Source organism: Austrofundulus limnaeus, unplaced genomic scaffold (assembly GCF_001266775.1).
Source record: "Austrofundulus limnaeus strain Quisiro unplaced genomic scaffold, Austrofundulus_limnaeus-1.0 Scaffold6, whole genome shotgun sequence".
Taxonomy (NCBI): Eukaryota; Metazoa; Chordata; class Actinopteri; order Cyprinodontiformes; family Rivulidae; genus Austrofundulus; species Austrofundulus limnaeus.
Window position 1 is genome coordinate 2,028,686 of NW_013952408.1, and position 6,135 is coordinate 2,034,820.

The window sequence follows — 6,135 nt, forward strand, 5'->3', positions numbered from 1 at the left end:
ATACCATACCATACCATACCATACCATACCATACCATACCATACCATACCATACCATACCATACCATACCATACCATACCAAACCATAAAAAACACAAAAATATCTATAACTCAGGCAATTTTACCGATATTAGGCTAAGATGGGGTATGAGAGACATACTCAATGCATACTACTAGTCTGAGCAATAACATTTGAGATATTGAGCTAAACATCATTTATAAAGTTTGACCAAAACAGCTATACTTCATTTCTCATTGATAAATTATTCTAGCTTAAAACCCTGGCATGAAAGGTGGTGTGCAATAAGCATTCCTCCAAGGAACTCCGGGGCCTTTAACTTTGAGTGCATTTGCTGCGAGTCCAACAGTGTCGCACAGGCGGCAAAGCAAAATTCAATCAGTGGCTCTGCTTAGAGCACCTGAGGAGAGAACAAGCCTCACGCTGGGGGCCTGTGTGGAGCCATGCCAGTATGAGGCTGCAAATCAAAGCAGCAGAGGTGTTTCATCTCTTCACCGGAGTCTGTTTCCCCCTCTGAGGTTAAGGCAGAAAGGATGACACTTCAACCTCTGGTTCTGCACATCTACAGCCACGAGGTTAGGAGGCACTGGGCGTTCGAAGTCTCTGCCAAACATTTGTTTTCACACTTTGTTCACAGCGGGGTTGCTCATATTCTCACCAGGAGTCGATCCCTGTAGCCGTGGGCAGGAAGCAGCCTTGGGTGCTGACTGAAAATGTAAATAGTGGGGGCATGATAGGAGAAAAAAAACCTACTGAATAGAATTGACTGCTAATTGAAGGCTTTCATCTGACACGACAGACTGTGTGAATGCAGATTATCATCTGTTAGAAGTAGGGCTGCTGTTAGAATACCAATTTTACCCACCAGGCATTTTTTAAATGTTTGTTTAGAGTCATCCAGTTGTGATACTGGATGGATGACTCAGCTACCGAAACACACATGAAATTTTCCTTTTGAAGCTTTCCTGGCTGATAAATAGGAGCTGCATGTAATGCTTTGAGAACATCTACAACTGGGACACATCACCTTTATTACTAAGTGATGCCTTATCTGTTTAATGGTAGTTTCTGTTGCATTCAACAGCTCTTATCATATTTTTTAGTTACACATTTACCCCAGAGGCTTAAAAACTTTGTTTTGAGATGTCAGTTGGTCTCTATGACACTATGCCTGCAGTCAGGCTCCAAAGCTCTGAGCCACCACTCTGAGTCATATGGTTATGCGCTTTCACCCCAACTGTAGAAGCAGTCAAACCATTGGAAGCATTGTGGGAAGGAACATAATTGGACAATAAAAAAGCAACAGCACAGGATGTAACTGTCATTAAACTTATAGAACTAACAACTTCTAAACAGGCTTGGTAACCTCACAACACAAAAGCTTTATAGTTTCTTTGTATATATTATATACAGTATGCAAATATTATATTATATTATATTATATATTGTTTTGTTTCTTGGCAAAAAGTAACTTAACAATGACGTATATATATATATATATAATTTGTTTTGCTTTCTTCTTTCACTCTGGAGTCAGGCTATTTTAAAAACCTGCAAACTGTTAAAAAAATTTCTGCTCCCAGAAATAAAAGACCCTCATCTTTATCATTATCATGTAATACCTTGATCATTAACTGTGTCCAGCTTGTTGTCTGTTAGCAAAATATCTCATAAAACATAGGAAATGTTTTATTGAAACATTCAGAAATGAATAGCACATCCTATATTCAAATAAAAGATCATTGGTCAACATAAATGGCTTTAATTTAGTCAGTTTTAGAGAAACTGATTTCAGATTTGATGTGGTTAAGTGTCTCAACACAGTTATGAGAATGCACATTACGTTATTTTCAAGTCAAACAAAAATGTCTCCAACTTCGTCATTTCTCAGCATAAGATGATCTTAAAATTTGGCATGAAATTTGGCAGGCAATACGCATTCCTTCAAGGATTACGAGGCCTTTAAGCAGAAATGTTTTTAAAGCTCAAAACCCAGATTTTCACCACAGACTCTTTTCTGTTTTTAATCCAGAGCTGCCTGAGATTTATTTGGTGTCCATAAATTCCTTATAATTCCACCGAGAGACTATAAAATCACTCGAAGTAATTATTCGCCTATGAGTTTTTAACAGGATGGTGAACTCTGTTTCATCTTTACTTCTAAAAGACTCGACTCACTGAGTTCTTGTTTGCAGACCCACTTATGTAATTGACATGTTGACAATAAACCACGTAGGTTATGAGGTGTCCCACTTTTCTGGTATTATATAAGTTTTCTAGTCTCTTGTTGTACGTGTTTCCACTTTTTTAGAAAAAAAAAAACGTGGCTGGCGTCAATCTCAAAAAAGTTCATGTTCTATGAAAAACAACACAAGTTTAACCTCTGATTTATTGTCTTTGTAGGGCTTTATGTTTTATTGTAAACACAGAGTTTGAATGTTTTGCAGATCATTTCATTCGGAAACTCAAACCAGCCTGTGCGTATCCCACTTCCTTTCAAAATGACAGGATGATTAATCTGCATTTACCCTGGGAATCACTCAACAATCCACAGTCTAAAGCACACACTTTATTGTGTATAGCTGCATGTTGACTCGCAGACTTTTGTCATCGACTTTATGTCAGCACGTTTTGCATTTGCATAATACTTTAATGAATTCCACAAAGCAGCATTTTAAATGTATTTTTATTACTATTATTATTATTATTATTTATTTTTTGTTTTTTGTTTCNTGTCCGAAGATCCTGAGTCCTGATTGGTTCAAAGATGAAGTTACAACTTCCGGTGTCCGGTTTTGAGAGGAAACGACCCAGCGCAGTACACCAACTTTCCAAAAGGAGCACATTTCTTCCATTTCAGAGGATTAAATGCTACAAATATACTGCATCGCAGTGAGTACAATGCGTTTGTAAAAGCTTGCATTTAGGCTAAAGCTTATGCATTGATATAAAGGACAAAGAAGTATTATGTAAATCCAAACAAATTTAGGTCATATTTAATATTTCTCAACTTTCTTCTATTTGTAGGAATTGTTTTTGAAATCAGTAGTATTATTACAGTAGACGATCACCTAGGATAAATTGCAGAAATATTCAGTTGTGCATTTTTTAGTGTGATATACTTTTATTTTGGTCTTAGCGTCCGTGATAATGCAGTATCCAAATGATTATGAGACTGAAATGGGCAATTTGAACCCAGACAAAATCCAGTTATTGTTATGATCACACTCTATTGATTTGCCATATCCCTGTATCCAACAAAATGTTTCGTTGCTGTAAGGAAGGAAGATAATACAAAAACTGATTGCAACAAACAATCAAAACCCCATTTTAAAATTTACTAAAGAATTCTTACTCTTCAGTGACCTTATGTGAAACACTCTAGACAAGAAATTGAGCAACTTTATTTATTCTAACGAAAGAAAAAATAAAGGTAAATTATACTGTATTAGAATTAAACAAAATTAAAATAACCCAATACATATATGTAAATAAGTACTAAATAAACAGATGCATATAATAATTTATAAAAGCATATATACATAGAGACATAACATAAAGATTTGTATTCTTATTATATGAATCATTCTTCAGTATTATTGCAAGAAATGTTGCACTGAAAATGTATGGACAGAAAAAAAACTATAAAAGATGACAGCTTTCCATCCATCCATCCATCCATCCATCCATCCATCCATCCATCCATCCATCCATCCATCAATCCATCCATCCATCCATCCATCCATCCATCCATCCAGGTGCAGCAGCTAAGCAGAGAGACCTAGACTTCTATAATGCATTCGAGAAGATATTCTTTTATCCAGCTTTCATTTTGGTATATTCACATCATGTGCATCAGGTTGTTACATGAAATTTCTGTTTCCCAGAGGGAAAAAAAAAGTACATGGTGACAGGGTGCTGAGGGTGGGAGGGTATTCTTTACAAATGACTTGATCATCCTCCCCAGTGGCTGGTTGGTATGCAAACGGCAACGGGTCCTGCTGTGAGCTCACCAGGAGTCAGATAGAGCAGAGTGTAATCTTTCCCATTGTATTTATTAGATTGAGAAGTCAAAGGCATAGGTTTAAAGTGCTGCCTGGGGTTTATGGTCATCAGTAATGGAACCACACAGGAAGTTTTCCTCAGGAGATGAACTGTTCCCAAAATGGGGCTCAGTTTAGAAATTTATAGAACCACTTCATGAAGCCTCTTACACAATTAGCTGTTAATCAGAGACTGAGGGGAACACTGGAGCAGCAGCAGTGTGTGTGTGTGTGTGTGGGGGGGGGGGAATGAATGAAAAGGATGTTTTTAGAAGGTCTTGCTTTTCTCTCTTCTTTAGACTTCCTCTTTTGTTGTATATTTTTTTAATCCTCCTCAACTCGATCAAAAACTCCCCCTTCTTTTTATTTATGGATCAAAGGTGACCCAGGGGTTGTTTTTAAAAGAAAAAACCCTTTATGTTCTGGTAAAAACAATGTTTTTTTTTAGTGATTTATGTAATCGTGTTGTGCTCGCTGTCTCAAACAAATCTCAGTTGGTTGTCTCAAAGCTTACCGTTCTCTTCCGTTCATCTTCTTTCCTGATGGTTGTAGGTTTTTTTTTTTTTTTTTATCCCGGCTGTGTAAACAAGCTGGAGAGGAATGAGGTTGTGATCTTAGCAGCCAAAGTGGGTGGAGGAGCAGTGATCTGTATTCACCCTTAGTGTTTGTTTAAATCCAGTAAATCCAGTGTTTTATTGCCCTTTGGATTGCATAACTTTTACTGACAGAAGGTGGAGAAAAGTCACCGGAGATGAGAAATAGGCACTAGAGGTGTAAATCTTGCAGCTGTGACATCATGTAAAAGTGCAGTAGCAGTGGAATCCTGGGCTGAGGCGTGTTTTTACAATGATGTGTGAAAATTCCCTCGGAAGTTGGTTTGACCAAAGGGCAAATGTTTAGCAGCCTCATGTTCTTGTTACTGTTTCTCTTTAACATTAATGTGTGCAAGGAGACACCATCTATAATTCACACACATCACTGGAGCACTGCACTTTATTATCATACATGATGAACAAATACTAAAATGGAGAAACTGAAACAGAAATGCTCATTTTGATGTTGAGGTATCAACACATTAATCTAATAAAAATCATCCATTAAAGGAATGCATGTACATTCATTCATATAGTAACAAAGTACATTTACTTTGTTATGGTATTTAAGTAATTTTTGTGAGGATCTGTAATTTTATTATTTTTTAAATAATAACTTTTACTTTTATTTCTTTACATTCAAAACATGAAAATACTTTTACTCTTCAACACCTCATTACATGCTAATGACCAAAATAATGAAAGGAGTTGTTCACTCTAAAAAATGAAGTGTTGAATTTACTTAACCAAGTTATGTTAACTGATTCCTGCTAAAGTTGAGTAAATTGTTTTCCATCTACTCCCCGGGGTTTGGTGGAACCAGTTTATGTAACTTAATTAAGTAAATTCAACACTTTATTTTTTAGTATGTTTAAAAGTACTGTAACTTTCCAATTTATTGTGAGCAATTTGATTACTTTACTTCAGTACTTTTCTTATCCATGAAATTCATTTTTACTAAAGTCATTTTCTGGTAAGGTATTTTTATTTTTACTAATTTTTTTCAACCTTATATACAGTACCTCTGTGCATGTGGTTCATATTTATAAGGAGTGGTGGCTATCTTGGATTGTATTACTTGAAAAGTTAATTGATTGTAAATGTATGTTCAGCAACTATTTTCTGAAAGTTGAATTAAAAGCCATAAAAATTTGGATAGTTTGTAAATGTCACTTCTTTGCTATTATGATAGCCATCTTGCATTCGGTTGTGTCCAAAAGTGAATCAGTCGTAGCTGCACATCCAGTGATTAATTTCTGCAAGTTTCATTAAATTTTGTTCAGTGGTTCATGAGATATTTTGCTAACAGACAGATGCACACACACAGACAGGCAAAAACACTGTCATCTGCCTCCTCCATTCTGTGGATTTCCACAGTCCATGGCCTTTTTTGTTGTTTCTTGCACTCTGAATGCCCTAAACGTTTCAATAGAAGGCAGGTTTTGCTTGCAGGCAGGTCAGCCTATACATACATATATAT